A 24,440-nucleotide genomic window follows, 5' to 3' on the forward strand; every position below is an offset into this window, starting at 1 on the left:
TCAGGTTGTAGGACGTATCCAGAAAAAACATGGACACTTGTATCTGTATAAACGAATGCGTCTCTATGCGGGTGAAATTGCATAATAGTTGGGGCTGAACAAATGGCATCTTTAAGCCGCTCAAATGCCTGCTGCTGGATAGCAGTCCAGTTTAATTGAGCATTCTTTTTAAGCAGTTTTTGTAAATCTTCAGCTAAAGTTGAAAACTTGTCTATATAATTTTGCACAAAAGAACACAGTCCTAAAAAAACTCTTCAGTTGTTTCAGAGTTTCCGGGAACTTGTAATTTCGAATGGAATCCGTAATGCGATCAGAGATCGACACACCATGACGAGAAATAGTATGGCAAAGAAGTTCTAAAGAAAAGTGTCCTAACTTTTTTTTCTGGAGTAAGTTTTTGTCCTCTAATTCTCGATCTCTCGAATGACTTTCGAGTGGTTTCAATAACTTCATCAATCGTATCCGATCCCCACACGATGTCATCGAGATAATAATACACAGAATATTTCTCCAAACCAGCAAGCGTTAACTTCATCAGATCATTCAAAGCAGCTGGGGAAGTAATGCTCCCTTGTGGTAACGAACAAAAACAATACTGCTGGTCACAAGAATCGAAAATGCAGTATATAATTGACTCTTTTTAGTCAATTTCACTTGAAGGAAACCGCTCGAAAGATCGCTGATATTTATATATTATTTTCCACTAGAACATACTAAAATGTCTTGAATAAGTGCCACGGGGAAGACGGTGGGTACAGTACAAGAGTTCAACTGTCTAAGATCAGCAATAAATCTATAAGACTTATTTTTCTTATGAACTAAAATGATTGGGCTGTTGTAAGGGCTACTACAGTTTTTATTAACCTTTTGAATAAGTAACTGCTGCACTTGTTCATTAACAGCTTCACGTACATGATACGGAATTGTGTATTGACGGACGTTTATAGGGTGCTAATAAACACCCTCACCGTACATGGAGTCGGTATTGCACTGAAGGCAACCTAATATAATAAGAAAATCGTTGCCTAACAGATTTTAGATGTCTCCACCACCAGCTTTTATGAAAAGCTGGAAACATGAATAATTAAATTGTATAATTTTTTCATGTAATGCAAAAGATACTAAATTCAGGATGTAGCTTTAACAGGTTTAATATTGTAATAATAAATGAAATACACAAAATAAATTTTTCAAAAGATGCGGCAGAATTTGGGTAGGTAAACTAGAATGTTAGGTCATTTTTTTGTTTTAAGGCCTCCACATTCTCCTGCCGTTGCCAATTACTTTTGGACTTATTATAGGGCAGTCGCAACTTTGCCTCTGCCTTTATTTTCTTTCTTTACTTTTATTTTCGTGTATCTCTCTTTTTTCGGCTATTATTCCTCAGCAGGTTGAGGTGAGGCATATTTTTCTAGCATGGCATCTCCTTTAATGTACTTTTTTATTTTTTTAATATTTTCATTTTTATTATTATTATTTTCTTTTTTTTACAAAACCGGACAAACCTGTAAAAGAATATTTTATATATATATATATATATATATATATATATATATATATATATATATATAAGATAATTTTCTTATCATTTGTCATTCATTAAAATTTTCATTGCACTATTTTGGGCTGCTTCCTCTACCGCCACCTGAAAGTAAATTCAAAAGAATATACATTAATAACAATATAACAACAAGAGACACATTGCGAAACCAATATTGGTTTTACATATTTCTTCTGAGTTTTTCCTGTCTTTTATTACTTCTTTTTATGTTATTATTTTGTTTATTTCTTGAGATCGCACCAAACATTCACATCAAAACACACTATTAACAATATGACACTAGCACTGACACTAAACACTAAACACAAAACAAGAGTAGTGTCTTCCTATTCCGGTTTTCATTCTAGGAATTTTATAAAATTTATTTATTATTTGTAAGCAGAATACCGTATGTTATATTTTCCTCTAAAACTAGTTTGTGTTCCGTTCTCTCCTTCTTCTGTTTTCAGTTCTTCTATTCCACATGTTTCCCACTACGTGTTTTGTCAATTCTTGGAATTTCTGTAGCTTTATTTTATCCTGTCTGATGTTTTCCCATGTTTAATTTTTGAGTTCGTCTCTGATATTTATTATATCTTCTCTAGTTATAAAGTGTACGCAGTCCATGTTACATGTTCGGGTGCCTGGACCATTCCGCAGATACATGTCTGATTTTCTTCTATTGTGATCCTGTATAAATGTGACTTAAATCGTCCATGGCCAGAAAGTGTCTCCATAGTCTCCGTATTTAAGTTTGGCATCTCTTTCCTTATTTGTATCGTCGGTATGTATTCTTTTAGTTTCTGTCCTTTACTTGAGTTTTCTCATTCCTGTTGCCATTTCCTTTCAATAATTTTATCTAACTCTGTTTCGTTATTTGGAATTTGTCCTAGAATTTCTAAAATTTTTGTAATTTCGTTATTTTTCGTCCACATTTTATAGGCCTGTCTTAGTACCTGGAAATGTATTGGTTCTTCCTGAGCCAGTACCTGTAGAGCCTCCGTTGACATGGTTTTTATTACATTTAGGGTTCTTATAAGTACCCCTCTTTGTGCCCGATTTATTGTTTGTCTTAATATTGTGTTCATAAAAAGTCTGTGGCACCAAACACTGGCACAATAGCTGAGTACTGGCATGATAACTGTTTTGTTGTAACTTTGCAATATCATGTTAGGGAGTTGGTAGTCCCTTCTTGCTATTGTTAGTAATTTGTGTGTTACTTTTTTGCTCTTACTCGTAATCTCCTCTATATGTTTTCCGTGATTTAATTTTTCATCTATCCATACTCCCAGGTTCTTAATCTCTTTAACTCTGTCTGTGTTTTTGCTGGATATCTTTAGAATAGGACCTCTTTGAATTTTCTGTCCAAAAATTGTATACTTTGTTTTTGTTCCGGAGAGAGTTAAATTATTTGTTGAACACCATTTTTGTAGCTGTTCCAGTATTATGTTTCCCTTCCTTTCTACTTCGTGTCTTGAAGATGCGGACAACACTATCGCTATGTCATTAGCATATCCAACTACTCCTTCTGTTTCTTCAAGTCGATTAAGGCACTTCAGACATGGATCTATTACAATATCCCACAATGTAGGGCCAGATATGGCATCCTTTTGTGAGCATCCTTTTGTATTATATGTACTTATATTTTTATTTGGTGCTGTGTATGTTATGTTCCTATCGGTACAGTAATCTATCATCAATTCATACAAAGACTTTGGTACCCCCATTTCTTTAAATTGTTTAAATAGTGATGGCCACCATAGGTTATCAAAGGCCCCACTTATATCTACGTATATTACTACCTGATATTTCTCCGTCTTACCCTTTTCAATTAGTTCCAAAAGTCTCCTTATTGCAGTCTCAGTACTTCTTCCTTTCCGAAAACCATGTTGTAGTCTATCATTTTCTATATTCTGTATTTGTTTAATCTTTTAACTATAACTCTCTCGAAGAGTTTGCCAATTGTATTTAGGAGACATATTGGTCGTCGTTCATTTTGTCGTCATTTTGATTATGACTAAATTGGCTTTCCTCCCGTTTTTAGATACCCCTCTCTGTTTTAGACATAAGTTGCACAGCCTCGATAAGTATGGTGCCCATTTCTTCACTTGATCCTTGTATATTTCTGATTTTATATCGTCCGGTCCTGCGGCTTTCTTGTTTTTCAGCATTTTTATGTACGCTATTATCTCTTCGTTCGTAGTTTCTTCTATTTGTTCATCATTTCTAGGTGGTATTTTCATCTAATTTCGTGTCTGCCTATGATCATCGTTGTTTTTAGTTGGGTCGTCAGTCGGTAAGGGCTTTGTCATTAAATAATTTACTGTATTTTCCCAACTCTTGGTATGATCTCCCTTGTCCATTTTGACGGCAGAAACAGTTGTTGGCTTGTTTACTTTGCTATTAATTATTTTATATCGTTCACCCCTTAAAAATGCTTTCCAACTTTTTAATTTTGTTTCTTTTAATTTATCTTGATATTTGTTTCTAATTTCTCTATATTTTTCTAGTCTTCTTTGTTTGAGTTTGGCATCCCACGTGGCTTGGTATAATTTCGTTGCTTTTCTGGTTTTCGTTTTCAGATTTTGTAACTCCCCATTCCGAATTTTTTTGTTTTAATCGGTTTTTCATATTGTGATTTTGTTTTTGTTGAACTTATGATAGCGTTTATTATTTCGGCTTCTATTTTTACTGACAAATCATCCACATCATCATCATTTATATTCGGTAAGTTTATGTTTCTCGAAAATTTTTCCCAGTTTATTCTTTTGGTGTTGTAGATTATTGTGTTTTCTTGTGCTTTCATATTTTCTTTCACATTTGTACCGCCAATCTCGGAAATAATAACATTGTGCTCACTTAGCGTGGCCGTATCCAAGACCCTCCAGTTGTATATTCTGTTACTTAGTTGTAACGTTGATAATGTTACGTCTATATTTGATTTCCCGCCTTGCGTGTTTCTAAATGTTGGCGGATGTCCTTCTTTATTTATAACCACCAGCTCATTTTGCGCGATCATTTCTTCTAACTTTTTCCCTTTTTCATCCGTAATCCTACTATTACAGATTGGTGATTTGGCATTTGCATCCATACAAATATGTATTTCGTCATTTTTATATGTTTCGCATATTTTTGTGAAATTTATTAAAAAAGGTTCGATGTCAAGACTAAACTGACAGAAGTAATTTATGATTTTATAGTTTCCCATTTCTGTTTTGAGTTCGATGCTAATTGTCCACGGATCTCTAAATTGAATTAAATTTAATGTTTTGAATTTCTTGTTTCTCTCTACTGTAAACGCCATTGGTTTCTCTCCTATGTTATTTTCGTTCGGTTTCTTCCCCGTGCCTGGTTTATCACCTGTGTTAGTTTTCTTAGGTTTCTCTCCTGCATAGATATCCTCCATTGATCCCATTACTGTTAATTTATTGTTTTTGATGTAGCGATCATGTATGAGAGTAATATCTATTTCCTCTTTTTCTGCTAATTCTTGAATCTCTCCATGACCGTTATTGAGAATGTTAGGTCCGTAAAATTGTAATGGTTTGTGATATAAAGTTCTTTCAATATGTCAGCTGATTACAATACCTTCAACTATCAAAGTAGCTCCATGACCTGTCGTCTGAAGACGTTTTCTTCATCAAAATCTTATCCACACTTCCTCGACAAACGGTGTTCGTGGTTTTATTCAAAGGCTGGTTTTACAAAACCCAACCCCTTTTCTTCTTCTGTCCATAAAAGGTAACAATACTTCAAATGTTCAGGAACAAACACAATCACGTTGTCTTGACGTAAAATCGAAAGTTCTAGAAGGTTTAGGACAAAAACCTCCAAAGTTCAGTACCACAAGCATTACCCTCAATCAACCTCGCAGGAGGTGACATCGTCCAACGTGAACTCACCAATATAGCTGATAACGTAGAAAATAAGTATTTCCACAATAAAATAATGTTTATGTTTGCGGATATAAATCACTTAACTCAGTAGAAAGAGCATTATCTGGTATGTTAGTCAATATCAGAATATTGAATCAACAAAGTGACAAAACGAAATACAGCTGACATATGACACGATGTGAAATTGTGAAAAAGTAGCAAGTAAGGAAAAAAAGCAGGACAAGGAATAAGGTGTAGACATGTGCAGGGTAAAGGACTTCTGCCATTGCATCTAGTTTAATGAACCAAAAAAGTATTACAAATTGCTTCAAAGAAGCTTGAGGCTACATGAGTTCAAATCTTCTTGAAAAAAAAATAAATGTGACATCCACAAGAATCGAAGGACGGACTTCCGGAACCATATCTCTCATCATGTAACAATATATTATTATAAATCGATAGAAAATCGCATCTGTCGAACGGCGAGAGTCGAAAGTACCCCGAATGTGTATGCTGCAGTTAACTGTATTTTTTGCAAGTTAGAATCACTGCACACTGATAAGCCAACTTTAAGCTGTATGCCATCCACCATGAGTACTGAACAGTTCAACTTTTACTTCCAAACAGATGCTTAAAAAATACACACAAATTTTACAATGACTCTTAACTTTTCACATATCTCTCACATACCTAATAAATTTAGATCTTTCTCGTTAAATTATTTTACTCCTTCTTAAACTTTTACAGATATACTTTCCATACACCCTATAGTTTCAATTAGTACGCGGACGTCTTCACTTCCAGATAGAATTAAGAGGGTTGTAAGCTTTAAAGTACCGATATTCCCCAACTGTCGGTCTTCCAATGATTGACAATACTAGGCGCAATGATTTTTTTTTAAAAAAAAATAGCAATGCATAACGGAATGTTTTTTATTATCTGTTTGGAGTGAAGTATATTTCATTAGTTACTTCGAATTGATTAAGAGCTTGTTTTTCTGCATATTTCGAGTTATGGTACCATTTTACTTTTTATATTATTTTGAGAATATTCTTGACGTCATACAATTCAATTGTTTATTTTCCCTATACATCAATAGTTTTCTTTTATTTCGTTATACACCATGTCCATCTTATTGTTCATTCGAGCTTTATTAATATATTACGGCTAATGTCATCCTAGCTACTTGCTATTATATTATTGTGTTATTATTATTACTTATTTTTGATTTTTATCCCTATTTTCACTTAATTTATTCATTTTACTGTTGAAGTAACTAAACCTTGACCCCAATTTTGACGTGCAATTTTTCAGAATATCTTTTTAGTTGTGATTAGGCTATTTTTGGTTTTTGGAATTATTTAAGATAAAAGTACCTTCTGGTTTCATTATAATATTCATACCGATTTTTAAAATGAGACGTATAGTTTCTAAATCCGCCATCTCCAATTTTCAAAAAAAATGAGATAACTAGATTTACCGGTATTTCTTTCCATGCTCTACATGATGGTGAAAAGAGTTGTTTGAAATGTCGCCACCTCCACCCTCAATTACTGCTTTAAAGTTCAGGGTATTCTTCAAAAGCCGCCATCTCCACTCAGCAGTGTGTTTGTAAACCCCATCATCTCGATTCTATTCTATTCTATGCTATGAATTGAAGATTGACGTTAATGAAAAAAAGTTGCAAGATGTTGTTCAACTCCTAACGAAACACTTCGGGAAGAATTGACGTGCTAATTCAAACTTAGCCATTTATGTTGATGCTGAAAAAAGACTGACTGCGTCAACAGAAGAAAGTGTAGATGAGGATTAGGCTGAATGCCAGTGTTTCGAACATGATTCTGATGAGAACTATATCTGAAAACAGTGTAAAGATCACTTTCAATCCTTTTCTTGTTGGTAAAGGTGGCATTTATTCCGAAGTTCCCATCCTGTTATGTCAGGCTATGTTAGGTTAGGTTAGGTCCCAATGGGTTAGATTAGGTTAGTGAGGTGAGGTTAAGTTAGCTTATGTTATGTTAGGAGACGATATTTCTAAACGGGCTGGGAACTTCGGAACTTGACCCGTAAATGTAGCTAACGTACTATGATTAGAGCTTCATTTTTTTCCTTGATTGTGCACATTATAATGTCACCCAATAAGTTAATATCGTTGTTTAGATTCAGTTTATCTTCATCTACTGTTCTGCTCTGCAATAGTTATCAGAAATTATAATAGTAATGACTTGGAAGCAAATAAACCCGAAAAAACTTAAGTACTTTTGTTTCAAAGTCCTCCATCTCCAAAAATTGTTTTCAAAATCCGCCATCTCCAAACTGCTTTCTGCAATAACCGAGAAATGGGATGAGAGTGATTTTTGTCATTTGGTAGTTATAATGAATGTCCAGAAAGCAGTAAAGTATTTATAAAAAGAAAATTTTATCTCGCATAATCTCTGAGTTATCAGTTTTTCCTGTTTTTCTCGAAACCGTTTATGAAGGAGATGGCGGATTTAGAAACTATACGCCTCAAATATTCTAAAGAATACTACTGAAGTATTTACTTTTGAGTTTTCATTTTCATTTTATTTTTGAAATTTATTGGTTATTATTCAAACTTATTTGCATTCTAAAACTTCTTAGTAAGTTAAATATCAGAGGGAGACTTTGCTATTTCAGTTCACTGATATTCTTTGAATTTAGTTTGTTGTTTTAAATCGTTAATTCAATTTTAATTGAATTTTCATGATATGAAACTTTGAATTTAGAAAGTTTTCAAAAGTTCACTTTTGAATTTTAATATTACCTTTTAAAAATTTAATTTTGATTTTTATTTATTTCACACTATCTCCAAATATTTCACACTCTATATTTCACATTATCTTCAAATGTTCATTACCTTTTACTCATTAGAAATCTGACTTTCTCTGTATATTGAGTTTATATATATATATATAGGGTGGCCCATTTTAATCTTTCCACGAAAATGTATCGAAAACGATTGTACATAAATGAACAGAACAAAACCTCAAATAGGAAATACCGTAAGGCAAATCGAATTCTGATGGTGCAGTGCCCCAGAGCCGCTCTTTAAAGGGTACCGAGGCCAAACATAAAAATTTTAAATAGAAATACGGGGCGTGTGACACCTCATTCGATAGATCTTTAAAAACTAAAAAGTGATGAGGTCACCGCATTTAAAATAGCCGCCAAGATATTTTACCTGTATCAGATAAACGCTCAGTAGCACTAATATAAAAACGGATGAACATAAATGAACCAAACAAAACCTCAAATAGGAAATCTATGGGGCAACTGGAATAATATTGTCGCCGTGCCCCAGGGCCGCTTTTAATTGGAATGAATGAATGAATGAATGAACGGGGTTAATGGGGACGTCAGCAACGAGGCTATATATCCCCGTCACGATTAACAACGTTGCTCAGGACTACAAGATTAAAAAGGAATTACTGGCTAAAACGAAGACCGTGCAAAGGAACGAGAGTGCTGCTAAATGAATAATAAAAGGAAAAAGCAAAAGTGGAAGATAAAAGAATAAATAAAATAAAAAAAAAAGAAAAACAATATACAAAAATAAACTTAAAACATGTGAGAAAATATAAAAACGTAGCAGCAATAAAACAATTCCAACAGACTAAAAACAGCTCAGGGAACGTGAGCAACGCCAATAGCACGCACGAACGCAACCACCCGGCCAACAACACCACTATCATCCCCCAAAGCACGGGTAAGGAGACAAGGCAGTCCATAACGTTCTCTGAGATATGAGTATTCAGGACATTCCACAAGAATGTGCTGAATACTCAGGGGGACTATACATTCCTCACAATATGGACGGTTCAGCATCCGCAGCAAGTAGCCGTGCGTCAGATGAGAATGTCAGATACGCAAACGCGCCAGAAGCACTTCATCTCGACGACGATCGGACGAGGACGTACGCCACTCTCCTAGCAGTGGTTTGAGTGCGTAGTTTATTCTCAATGGCCTGGTTTCAATCGGCTTGCCAGTGACAGCGCATCAAGATGTGAAAATACGAATGAAGATCGGAGCAATGAAGGTTATGCTCCAGTGCAACCCCGGCCAAGCGTTCTTGGCAGCTGTGTCAGCAAGTTCGTTTTTCCGGATGCCGACATGACCCGGCACCCAGCAGACTACGACGACACAACCCTGTTGCTGCAATTGATGGCATCTCACAAGAATGTCCTCCACGAGAGAGTTCATACTGAAGACATTCTGTAGACTGAGAACCACGGTCTGAGAATCAGTGCAAACAAGCACACGACGTAATGAAAGCGTGAGAGCATGGTCCAAGACAAGCTTAAGTGCAGTCAATTCAGCAGTGAAGACAGAACACAGGCGATGCAAATGGAATTCTGAGCTGCCCTCGTCAGTGACAAAGGCACAGCCTACAGATTCCCCATCCTTAGAACCGCCCGTAAGGAACACACTAAAATCGGGGTACTGATCTAACATTGCGGCAAACTCTTGGTGGTACACCTGGGAACAAGTCTGCTGTTTCGAATGCATAGACAAATTTAAATCATGGCGAGGTGGAATAGTTGCCAGGGTGGAATAGCACTAAAGTGAACCAATGAAAGAGAGGGTCACATGAAATCGTTCCCAAGGAAACTCTCACACGCACGGATGTACCATGGACGTGTAGAACGAAGACGTGCAGAATAGTGCTCGTTTATAGGACCACCACGGAGACATGGTCTACACGGGTGGTCTGGAATACAACACACATGCGCAGAATAATTAAGAAGTAGTCTGCTGCGACGATATGCTAACGAAGGTTCATTGGCTTCAGCATACAGGCTGGCGACAGGACTTGTTCTTATAATTGTTTTAAGATACCGTAACGTGAGGTGGTGTCATACGCCTTCTCTAAATCAAAAAATATAGCTATAAGATGTTCTCCGTTTAGAAAGACGTCTTGAATTTGACCATCTAGATAAGCAAGATTGTCAATAGTTGAACGGAAGCGACGAAAGCCACTTTGAAATCTGCTCAAAAGGGAATGCGATTCTAAATACCACAGCAGGCGCTTGTTGACCATTCGCACCAGCAGCTTACAGACAAGAGATGGGCATTTTTGCTAACCCTCATTCACCCTCATTCACCCTCAGCCACCCTCACCCTCAGTTGACTTCCTCACAGTCACCCTCAGCCACCCTCACCCTCAGTCGACTCACTCACAGTCACCCTCAGCCACCCTCAACCTCAGTCGACTGCTTCACCCTCACCCTCAGTCGACTCCTTCACCCTCATACTCATTCAACCTCACCATCAATACACTCTTCCACCCTCACCATCAGCCACCCTCACCCTCATTCACCCTCACCCTCAGTCGACTCACTCACAGTCACCCTCAGCCACCCTCACCCTCAGTCGACTCTTTCACCCTCATCCTCACTCAACCTCACCCCCAATATACTCCTTCACCCTCATCCTCATTCAACCTCACCCTCAATATACTCTTTCACCCTCACCCTCAATCGACTTCGTCACCCTCAGCCACCCTCTATCAACTCCCTCACACTCACAGTTTCTCTCATGTAATAAATAAACAATAATTAAGGGTTAATATGATTCTCATTCAAGTGATTGAAATTTTTATATTGTAATATACGTAGATATACATTATATCTACGGTATAATATTATTTATATTTTATACACTTGTATACATATATATATATATATATATATATATATATATATATATATATATATATATATATATATATAATAGATGGCCATTTTGCACTAGGATCGCTCGCGCTCGGGTTCACCAAAACAAGAAAGAATATCAAAGGGTCGCGGACATAAGCTCACTGGCAATAAGCTCATCGGGCATAAGGTCACCTTTGTTAATGTAAAAGCGGACAAAAGCTCCCCGGACATAAGCTCACCACTAATAATATAATTATAAGATAATTAATGCAATAAAGAACACAATAATGATAACTAAATACATTTATAGGTTAACTAATTTAATTGCAAACGAAAATAGACCTGAATAAAATAAAAGAAGCAACTGAAAAGTGGCAAACAGAAAATATGACAAAAATGAAAACCAGATTTTTAATGTTAGTATGAAATAGATTTTGAATATTGAAATATAAATTGAAAACGGATTTGGACAAACAAAAGAGTACTACTTCCTTTTACTGAAGAAAGTAATCCGACCCTCTCCTCTATGCTGAAACTTTCACTGCTGGAAATTTTCCAGTACAGAACTATTGGTAAACGAAATTTTGGTGAACGGGTGTCTCCTTGTTATGTGTTTTTTTACTATGGCTCAAATCAACTCAGAAATATTTCATTTTCCTTTAGAAAAAAATGAAATGAAATCTTTTAAGTTTTACTCCCACGATTAAGCCGATTAGGCTAAAGAAGACGGATGAATAACGAATTAAATGGTGGAATGAAGAAAGTGGGAGAACCCCGAGGATACCAACGCACAAGGTAGTTGTCCACCACAAGGTTTACTTGGCGGGGACTGGGATGGAACCCGGGACCGAAGCACCAGAAGGGAAAGCCCTACCACTGAGCTACCGCACTCCCCCTTTAGAAAAACGTATGATGGGTATGAACAGGTATTAAAATCTAGACTTTGACTAGTAGTAGGCCTAGTTCAGTAGAAAATATAGCTACTAATGCTATATATCAGTTGTCAGATATCAGAATAGAATAATAAAGATGTTGCAGGGTTTAATGTGTTAAACGTGGGTTGGCTTTGAGGAACGTGTAATAAAATGCTCCAGATATTTAAATCTGGGCTTTGACTACTAGTAGGCCTACCTTCTCAATAGAAAGTAGCCTATATGACTAACGTCATATAGGAGTTATCAGACATCAGAATAAAATATTAAGAATGTTGCAGAGTTCAAGTCTTAAGGCTGTTATTATACTTGCAGACCAATACTCATCAAATGAACGTCTTTCTTATTTTATTTATTAAGAACAAAACAACAACTTATGAACCAAAAGAAAAACCTTTGTGTTAATAAATAAGAAAGAGATTTCTTTGAGTGTTATGCTGAAAACACGACGAAAGCACTAAAAAGCAAGGCCTAAATACATCTGAGTATGATGAATTTGTTAAAAAAAGTCACAAACCAGAATCACGAATCCCGTTAAGTAACCAAATTCTATTATGCATGCCTAATCATGAAAATATTTTAATACAGTGAAATTGATTGGATTGTCCGACCTATAAGAAAAATTTGGTTCCAAAATTTCCAGGGCAAAAATTACGCCTACTGTCGCCCATGCTTAACACATTAAACTTGCAACATCCCTATTTTATTCTGATATCTGATAACTGCTATACAACATTGGTAGCTCTGCTTTCTACTGAATTCTTAGGAGTATTTGTAATTGTAGTCAATGTTTAGATTTTAATATCCACGGTATTTTGTTACAAGTTCTTCCAGGTCTGTCCACGTTTAATACAACGCAACTCCCCAACGTCCTTATTATTTTTTTTCACCTGATAAGTGATATAAGATAGTAGCTCCATTTTCCGCTTAGGAAGTAGCCAACGCCTAAATTTCAATATTCGGTGAATTTTATTAAAAGTTCATGAAATGAGCTTATGTTTGCTATCGGTGAGTTTTTGTCCGCCCCTGTAATATAAGACTACCGATGAGCTTATGTACGGTGAGCTTTTTGCCGATGAGCTTATGTCCGACGGGAGGCGGTAATTTTGTCACCGGAAAGTTCGTCATGGTAATTTCGTCACCGGTAATTTTCTTACCAAAATATTACCATATAGGTAATTTCGTCACCAAAACTTTTGTCACGACAATTTCATCATGAGTGTCTTTTAGAACATAATACAAGTACAACGAATGAATCGAAAAAGCTTTTGAAATTGCTTTCTTTAATCTTCAACTAAAGCAAGTCGAAATATATAATAATAATAATAATAATAATAATAATAATTGTTATTATTACTATTATTAATTAATAGTTACATATTTTAGATATCGTATTTGAGATGGGCATTTTTGCTAACCCTCACTCACCCTCACACTCAGCCACCCTCACCATCAGTTGATTCCCTCATATTCGCCCTCAGCCACCCTCACCCTCAGTCGACTCCTTCACCCTCACCCTCAGCCACCCTCACCCTCAATCGACACCTTCACCCTCACCCTCAGCCACCCCACCCTCAGTTGATTCCCTCATACTCGCCCTCAGACACTCTCACCCTCCATCTAATCCCTCACCCTCAGTTGACCCGCTCACCCTCACCCTCAATAGACTCTTTAACCCTCACCCTCAGACACCCTCACCCTCATCTACTGAAATGAGGGTGAGTGAGGGTGAGGGCGGCTCTCTTGAGGGCAAAAATGAGTGAGGGTGCCCATCTCTGTTACAGACAGCTCGTGAGAGCAACAGGTCTGTAGCTCGTGGGGCTAGTTGTGGCTTTCCCTGGCTTCAAGATAGGATGAACCAGGGCCTCACACCAACCCGGTGGAAAAAACTCCTCAAACCAGAGGCTATTATACAGCTGCAATAACGCAAGCTGAGTGTCATGGGAAAGGTTGCCCACCATATCGTACGAAACACGGTCAAGCCCTGGAGCAGTATTGGACGATTCGCGGAGATGAGATTCGAACCCAACGAGGGTGAAAGGAGCGTTATAGTACTCACTGTTGGCGGTACGGAAATTTAGCGGGTTTCGCTCTAGCTGAGAACACGAACGAGCAATGGCTGGTGGGTAGTGATCTGACTCAGAGATAGTGGCAAAGTGGTGGCCCAATATATTGGCGAACTCTGAGGGATTGGTCTCTAGAACACCATTCACGTTTAATGCTGGGACAAGAAGTAAAGAAGCAGAGCCGTTTAGGGATCGAACCCGACGCCACACAGTTGACATAGGCGTGCCACTACTGAGTGACGAAACGTAATTCTTCCAGCTTTGGCGCTTCGAGATCTTTAAAAGACGTCAAGCACGAGCACGCAGAATGCGGAACTGCTGAAGATTTTCTTCTGTGGGATGACGATTAAAAGTGGAAAGAGTAAGCCGACGAGCCTGGATAGCCTCACGGATTTCAGCAGACCACCATGGAACACGCCGGCGGGAAACGTCGCCACCGCATTCTGAAATAGAACCATCAACAGCATCGAGAAAAGTCTGCTCAAAAGCCTCTGCCACAACAGCTACAGGGAGATCATCACGACAATGAAACTCACTGAGCTGACGGAATTTACGCCAGTCAGCACGCTTCAGATTGAAGCGGCGGAGAGGAAAAGCAGGTGTAACAGGGAGATCTTCAACAAACAACATGAAGTGATCACTGTCACAAAGATCGGGATGCACCCTCCATGTCAATGAGGTCAAGAGACCAGCACTGCACATGGAGAGGTCCATACAAGAATATGTGCCATGGGCAGTGGAAAAATGAGTAGGACTGCCATCATTAAGGATAAGCAAGCCACTCTCCTCAAGAAATTCTGTGACCTCGCGGCCACGACCGTCAGTACGGACAGAACCCCACAGACGGTGATAGGCATTAAGGTCTCAAGCTTTACTGGAATTGTTAAGGTGATTTAGGCCAAATATAACACTTTAGAGGAGTAATTAAAATTGAAAAAAACAGGCTCAACATATTAGTGATCTCACTTGAAACGTTCGTGGGTTCATCGGAATTTTCAACTTCAGTGAAATTCTTTACCTACCCGTTTGACTTAACAAGTTCTAGTGGTGGTTGAACAAACCTCTATACGCTAATTCTTTTCCTTACATAGCCAATTCTCGCTTTTTGTGTACTGAGAAAACCGTTACCTATTAACAACTTGTTTGGAAAGTCTGTAACTATACGAAACATGTGATGGAAATTATTGCCAAGAATTTTATTATTATTATTATTGTAACGTTGTCTATTTTAAGCAAGATATGTGTTATTCATTTTATTCTTGTTTTCCTATTTATTATCCTAGCGATTGGTGGTACAAGTTCACTAGAAGTAATTGATATCTGTAATCCAGAGTCAACAACAGATTTAACTACCATTCCATGAACTATAACAGGTAGGATGACCATGTTATTTTTGCAGAAAATAGAGGTTAAAATTTCTCTACATCTTTTGAATTTTTCTAAGTAAATGTGCCTCTGCCATTTACTGTGAAAATTAATTTAACTCTTGTCCTTGCCAGCTATTTTTGTAACGTAGACTGCAACTGGGGTCTTACCAACTCTATTAGCCTTACCAACTCGATATGTTCATGAATTTAACTTCGACTAAAGATAGAAGAATTCAGAATTTTATGTCATCGAAATATTTATCGTAATTGAGAAATTCGAAAACAAATATAAAGCTACTGGATCTGGGAAGTCCCGCTTGCCCAGATAAGGGTCAAAGAAACATTACATGAACACTGATTCATTTTGTATGTATTGCTTCGAACGAACGGCTTGGCGTTCAAGTTTAATTGACTATTTGTGCAAGTTTGACCATTTGAATTGACATGACAATAACTAAATTGTTGAAGACTGCAACATGGTGTATTAAAATTTTGACCGTTACATGGCTGAAATTGATAAGTATTTTATCCTGAACTACATCCTCTTAAATATATTCCTCTTTGAAATTGTCTATTGCTTCCTCCTTGTCTAAAATTCCTATTACCAAAATTATTTCCAGTATTATCTCAAATGCGATTTCTATTTCCTTGATTACGAAACTGTCTACCTTCTATTGTAGTTATTACTACTTCTTCTACTGTTATTGTATTGGTTCTAATTTCTGCCCTGTTTGTCTTTTTGCCCTTGGTTACTATCATTTTTCGAGTACCTGTAGTTCCTCTAATTTCCTTTCAAAATTTGATATTTGGGTTAAACTAACCGATTCCTGTTTAATCTGCTTTCCTTCTTTCTTTTTCGAAATTCTTGTTACTAATTCATCTAAATGTGAATCACCCTCATTTTCTTGCTTTCTTAATTTACTTAACATTTCTCTTACTCTTTCTTCTGGTTCACTATTTTTACGATTTTGCCTTCTATCTTTACCTTATTCTTTTCTTCTTCTGTAAGTCATTCAAGAATTCATTTAGATTAGCATACGGTTTTCTTCCGACTTTATCAATGTAATAAGACACCTTTTGCAATAAGCCATATTTTCTTTTTGTCAGTCATGGTCTCATCGTATCTCTCAGCTAACGTTAGAATATCATAGGCAAAATTTATGACTGGTTCGGCTTCTCATTGAAGCATATCCCTTATCCTATCTTCCATGTCTACGTTAAAACCTAACTCTGTAAATTCATCAATCAGTTCTTTTCTCAATGTTGTGTATGGTGTTGTATCAGTTTTTCCTATTCAAGAATAGTTTAACCCACTGACGACCAATTCCTTTGAAAGCAGACGGATTAACGCTTTTGGCTTACTGTCATCATAACCAGCAATATCACATGCATCGTCAAATTCTTCAAAATATGACACTATGTTCTTATCATTCTTAAGCTTCCATAGGAATAGAATACTGTAAAGGCTATTTTCTGTTCTTGCATTGTACTTCCTTCCTGATTCATTTTCCTCTCTAGTTTAAGTTTTTCGCTTGTGAATACTGAACCACTAATATTTTTGCTTTTGCCGCGGCGGTGTTAATTATTTAATAATGTTTTCTATTACAACATCAATATCTTTTAATGCCTTTCTAGTTATAGCTAAAATACCTACAGTCATTACCAAGTAAAGAAATCAGCAATTACAAACACTGATTTCAACAATATGCAATCGCATTATTCCAACATTAAATTCAAGACGCGATATTAAATTCAATATTAAACGCGAATCGACTTCTATTTTATCTAATTTCTATCTTTGTTCAGTACAAGACACCATGCAATTTGCCACTAGTAACCGATTTGATGATTTTGGGATAGTTACAAAGGCATCACAGCATATTCCACCACGTTAGCCTGGCTTACCAAATTTAATCTGTATACGCGGATTGTAGCTATTAAATAATAACCAGAGAAATATCTTAAATTACTTCCTGAAGTACGCTCCTAAAATTTGAGCTCAATTGTATAACATGTAAGCTGAATTCAATTAGAGTAACGATTACACAGTGTTACAGTGTTTTTCTTTGCTGGAAGTTATTCACTGATTGTAGTCATATTTCGTGTCCTGATCTTAAAACCATAATTCGTTCATTTATATCAGAATCCATTTTCCTAAAATTAAAAAAAAAAGGGAATTTTAAATAATAAATTTTCCCTTCTCGAGTTGCCAACATTTTCTGCTGTGTAGTTTCAACACTGTGTAAAAGTATTTATCAGTGGAATTGTGGTCCATGAATTAGACTTCCTTATTTGTGATTTTGCAGCACGTGGAATGAAACATTACCAATTTTTGATTGTAATGAAATGGTAATGTTATTTCTTTTACCTAAAGTTTACACGACAAATAGACATAAGATTTTAAACCGAAAAAAAAACAATAAACCATTACTTCTTTATAATTATTTGAATGTAGTTTGTTTACATTAAGTTTAGAAATAAAACCCATTCAAACATTTGGCACGTCAAATTATAAGGAAAAGTGAAGGCAAGAATTATCTTTGAACAGACTTAAAGATACTTTTGGTGTATGTGTTCCTGGTTGTTATCTAGCACTTTACCTTTTGTAGTCGATAAAGTCCCATCGTGCAAAAGATAGAATGAACTCTCTCTGAGTACGCGATGTCTCCCTAACAAACTCATCGACAAGACCCCGAATATCTCACATCCTCCTCGTTTTGTTAATCCTCCATTTCCGGGGTTAAGTTGGAACTCCGCCTCTATCCTCCTCCTAATTCCAAATATGGGACGATGGTGTCCAATCTAGCACTCCCATACTCGTAATGAAAATCCAAACGTCAGCTTCGTATCCGGGGATTGACCACACAAGTGGACAACACCCGGTAGAAATTCTGGCGTTGATGCAAAAAGGCTAGAGTGTGACATCAGACTAATAACACGGAAGACACGCGGCTCAGCAAGTTATTCCTTCCTAGTTGACGGCCAAAGCAGGAACTTCTTAATCAATACTTTAGCATTCTTCGAGAGTGCAGACCTATAGGGAAATCGGAACAGACAGGGAAATAATGAAGGAATCCAGAAGTAGAAAATTAACTAACTTTGCGGAAGTTTTTGGTAGGAAAGGATATTTGCCTCATGTGTCATCGTTTATTGTTAACAGGAAAAAAGAAGAAAATTACAGCATGCTCATCGAGCCTTGAGACTACAATAGTTACGAAAAAAGAAAAATAAATAAAATCTTTTTATGCAGGTACATCGCAGGGAATCGAATCCAGGACCTCTAGGATGGGATACGGAACATGCTCACACCCCGAAAATATGTGCAGGGTTTTCCAGAATACATGGAAGGAAAAGCCGAACCATAAAAACCTGTAAAAAACTAAAATATTCTTTAAATATTTCCTTTTAAGCACAGCGTAAATAAAAGAGCGAAACCACAACAGACGTAGTACAACCTGACATACCTAGATGCCAGCAGGATACTGAACCTCAGAACAGAGACACACTCTGTCGGTCAAATATAGAACAAGCGGGTTGTACTAGAATGCGGCCCCAGTCATGGCGTGGAACGGGAAAAAAGAGTCGATTCTTTTACAGGTGAATCGAAAATGAAGCTTCAAGATCTGTATCTGGCAACAGTGTACAGCATACCTCAAACAGCAATACATAAAAAAAACGAAGTCCGGTAAGTAAAGTATAGATATAAGTATAAATAGATGTAAATAGTAACAACTTAAGTCGTGTCGTGCCTAAAACTGGGATGTACTTGCGTTATGACACGAGTAAGTTGCTTCCGTCTACTATCTGAAATAGACGGGAATGACAGAATTTGATATGTTATTGCGAGAGTTTTTTTTAGCTAAATAAGAACATGACCACATACTATTAAAATCATGTATTTTCGTAAATGATTCATTAAGTGTAATGTCGTGTATGAGAGAATCAGTTTGTGAATACCATCAGATCACACAAATAGACTTTTGGCGATTTACTCAATTGAGAGCAACAGAGATGAAACACCACATACCTGTTGACTTTTAGATGAGAATTGATGGAATCTGATTTCCTTCCCTTCGGGATGTTGGTTTGACTCTGGACGTCGTTACTTCGCTGAATTAGCAGTGGAAAGAACTTCCACTGTTTATGGACTTCGAACAACTAATCTTATTTGACTGAGCTGATCCATCCAACTGATTGTTGTATCGGCTCCCTGCAACTGATTCCAATTCTCTCCAACATAACCTTTTTATTTCATCGTCCAGCCAACGATGTTGCGTTCTCATCTCTTTCTTAATTTTCGTGTTGTTTCATCTCTTTGCTGAAACCATTGGTTTCTCCATTGTCTCTCAATGAATTAAATTTCCAAATAGTCTACGTCTGCGATTTCAATAGTTTTGACAAACTCCTAAAATGTGTTCGTGTTAACAAAATTTTAGAAGAATTTTACAATTAATATTTTCTCAATGTTTGTTGTTATAATGACGACACGTGCAGACTCGTGTCTGTCTCGTTACTTCACAGATGTAAACAAAGACAAAACATAAACATAATGAAATCTTATTTAGAAATTATTCTGTCTGCAGCATTTCTTAATTTTTGAAATACACCGCCAATTTTTGAAATACACCAAACTAGGCTTTATAAAACAAAATGAAACGAAAATTAAAGCGGAAGAATACACGAGCGTGTAGAGGGGAAAAAAGGTAGGAAACCAAGGAGAAAAAACCAACATAATAGCGACTCATAGATGTATACTATAAACGTGGTCAGGAGTATAGAGGGGAAAAGTTTGAGGATAAAAAAGATAATTTAAAAAAACAAAAACGTACAAAAGGAGAATAAAATGGTAAAAGGTAGGAGAAAGAATGCAAAAGAGTGAAATAAAGATGCATTGCTGGGGAAGGGGTAAATAGATACTAAGTGAATCAGCCTTGCACTTATGGTGTACAGAAATAAGTCAGTGTACCGGGATTTCTAGGATACAGGTATAGCGAATAGAAAGTGATCAAATAATGGTTTAAAAAATAATTAACATAATTTTCTTTTAAAAACTCTAAAGGAAGAAGTAGAAAGCAAAACAAAACGTGCTAATCAAACTAAAAAAGACAAATATTAGATGTTAGTGGAATGACTCGATGGGAGACGTTTTTCTAAACTGCACCTGAATGAAAGGAAAATCGCAGGATATTTGGGCCTAGGATATCCGACGATTTTTATGCCTTATAGCGGGCTAACTCTCTTCTTGAGGCAGCATGCAGTTCAGAAAACGATAAACCACACCCTCCTAGCTAAATCTGAACACGGACTAAATCAGCACAGCTTTTACAATAAAGGTACAAATATCGAAATTCGAGATCAGACAACATTGAAGTAAGCAAAATGTGATAAAGGAAATTACAGGCGGCGTCAAAATCTTCCATGGCGTAAATAACTAATATCTCCATGGGTATATTGAGGTTAACGAAAAGGTAGCAGTGTCACTGGGTATAAGCAAAAAATTTAAAACGATATTCAGAGGTATGTAGAAAATCCAAGTAATCGGAAAGTAAAGTCCAACACAAGGTTAGATAGTAATTAATGTAGAAATCAAAAATAAAGATCAAAAACTAAAACATAACGTTATATGTCCACCACAAACACAATAACGTAGATCCATGACCAAAATTATGCAGCATATACGTAGATAAAATAACACTATCTAAAATGTCAGGGTGTAGATAATAGAATCAGTCACCAACGACAGCAACACACTCGTAGGTAATTTGTTCGTAAAGTCATGTATACAAACTTTTATAATTAGAACTTAGTCAATGAATATGTATATCCTCCATACAGAAAATCTCGAAATATCATTGTACTAAAAGTACTTTTCTTCTCTTTACAGGAAACACGAGAAACAATGCAAATCGACCCTGGGCACCTACTAATGTTACATTTATAGTAACAATTTTAATATTAAAAAGCAAGTTTGCATGATAATGTATACGAAAATAAAACAAATATTAACGTTTCCAGTTCCACTAACTGTTTATTTTAAAGTAACCATAAATAACGTAAATCAAATCAACTGTCGTAAATTCTTTAATTATAGTTGTAGATTGTAGTAGAATAACATAAGCCTTCCATATTGTATAACAAATCAAAAGCACTAGAAAAACTAACATAATTCACTGTAGGCCAACTAACATCATGTGGCCAAAACAAAATTGTTCCGCAGTTAGTAGAGTGTGCAACGAAAAGACGATGCAACGCAGACGAAGAACAGAAAAACAAACTCGGGGGAAAAAAGATACTAGCTTCAATAACATAGCCACATAATAATATCATAGCTGATAATAGCTTATAGTCGTAGAAAATATTGCATGTTTAACTAACAAAATAAGAATTACTAATGATAATCACTTAAATATATGTGTTTGTATGTACATGTTGAGATATTCATAGAACATAAATAGTAACAAGATATTATCGAGACATCACATATATATATGAAAATTAACATTAGGTCATAATTGTTTTATTCCAGACGTGAGAAGGAGGAAAATAAACAAAAGTAACCAAAATCAGGACTTAAAAGTAGGACATAGTCGTTCAAGTGCGAACCGGGGTTAGAAACGGTGACAATTGTACGCTGGTTATCTGAGGAAGCAGCAGGGGAATGGGGGCAGACTATTTCGACGAGGCAAATGAATGTCACGTCTAACAGCAATACGACGTTTATATAATTTAAAAAGTAAAAAGACTGCTAATAAAAGGAATGAAATCTCCAAGATATGGAATCTAGCTTGCGGAAACATAGAGCGTACCAAAAGAAATCGTGTCTATAGAGCAAATATCCAATTGCTAAGGATAGTAGTAGGTTCCAGCAGACTAGGAGCGTAGGCACAAGATTCTCTCGATAGTAAATTGAAGTAAACAATTGGGTAGGAACTACACAGTAGGATGACAAATTTAAGTGTGGAACTGTAAATCTCGAGTTTAAATTCTATAATTTCGAGTTATTAACAACCTCGTGAGACTTAAACTTTTTGGTTAAGATGCAGAAAACTATTTGCAGTTAAAAAACTGGGAAAGAGATACAATTCAGTCGGAGAGGTGAAATGATTCTGGAAACAGGGGTACACTGCCTTAGCGAATAAGTGGTCGGATACTCTTAAGGTAACATCACAGAGCAAATAAATTAACAAAGATCCATATTTGGCTTTAGCTGAAACATCCAAAAGAGTGGTGTTTCCTGCAGAAACGAATTGTAGAGTATAGGGCGGATTAGTTAAAACAAACGTATGCGGTGCAAGTTCCAGAAGCTGACTATCGGTATTGTTATGACAAGTGTATGAACAAGCTGATAAAATATCATTACCAGTGGTTCCAAGAAAACCATTATAGAGGCAGCGTACCAATTGCGAAGAGACAGCTATGTGCGATGGAATCTTACACAAATTGGAGGTCTGCAAATTACTGTAAAGTAAATCAGACCCAACAATGGGGAGAGCCAAAATTTGCGATTGGAAAACAACATAATTATGGGAAACACTAATAGAGCAAGTTTGGTTTTGGTATCCAAACGAAATAGCTCTTGTGTCACGTTCTCGCAATGGGATTTTAAGATGTGGAAAAATATGCGTATCAAAAATGTTGCATGATAGTAATTTTAATGTGTAGTAGATATCAATCTAGACAAAGGTATAGCCAAAAGCAAACGTTTAGGTACTAATGATTCTTCAAAAGTCCATAACTCCGCTTCCAAAACATTGTAAGGTATTAAAATAGGATCTAATTTACCAGGTCTATAGCTCTGAATGGAAGTTTGATGGCGTTGCAAATCTAGCAACTTTAAAATGTGAATATATAGCTGATAAGTTTCACCCAAAGTAGAAAATGTCTCCAACTGATCTTTATCAACAAAATTTTGAAATATTTTACAAGTACCTTAGAGTGATCCAAAAGTGTTTTCGAAAAGATTTCCATCTTTTGAAAAACTTTACTCAATTACTCAAAGTTCTGCTGAAGAATTCTGAAAAATAATAGAATTACGTAAGAGTTGTTGGCGCAATTCGAGAACGGTAGTCTGTTGTTTATCTTGTTTTTGCTGGTAGGCTGAAAGTTGGCTATGAATAGCGACTCCACAACACCAAGAAAAGAGAGAGCTCACCGCATTAAAAATAGAACGGGTACTTCTCGTATGTTTCTTAATCCTATAAGGTTCGTTTATTGTCAATAGATTGTTAGCCAAATGGGTATGCAAGGCATGTAGACTAGAGGCCAAGCTACATATTTGAACAGGATAGGATGAATTCTCTAACAATGCAATGTCTTAAACAAAGAAGACGCAGAAATAGGCTTACGAAATTCAAAACTCACATTAAATAATAAGGGCACAGCATTCTGATAGAGTACATATCCATGCAGTTGAGAAAAATAAAAGCCGCTAAATATAAATACATCTAAGGACGCCAAAGCTACGGATAACAAGTCTTATTATCATAGTAGATAAATTCCACATACGAAATTTGCATGCCAACATAGGTGTTCATGGCCTGTTAAATTCATAAGTACTAACAGCAACAGTGCACTGACAGCAAACAGAATCCACTTAATTTTCAAATTAAAGATGAAAGCAAGTCAAGGAAAGTATGACATGTCATGTTTACAACGTCAGGTATTCAATAAATTGTATTCAAGTCGGGAAAAAACACAAATCCGGGAAAATATATCCTATGCGTAAGTAAATCAATAGATCAATTATGTATTTGCTCGCAAAGTCAAATCAGGTATATAAAATGTCAAAGCCTAAATCACCAGGGCTTGGCCAAAGCCCAAGAAGAAATAATAAAACGTAAGTTTATTGTATTAAATAATATAAGTAAATATAGCAAAAAGAGATAAGGTAGCAGTTATGTCTTTAAATATGCTACAATGACTACTACGGGGTATTTTGTTTTCTTGTAGGTAAGAAAGAAAAAAAAACAAGGCAGATGACCTTCC

This window comes from Thermobia domestica, chromosome 17 (genome assembly GCF_964235325.1).
Source record: "Thermobia domestica chromosome 17, izTheDome1.hap1.1, whole genome shotgun sequence".
Lineage (NCBI taxonomy): Eukaryota > Metazoa > Arthropoda > Insecta > Zygentoma > Lepismatidae > Thermobia > Thermobia domestica.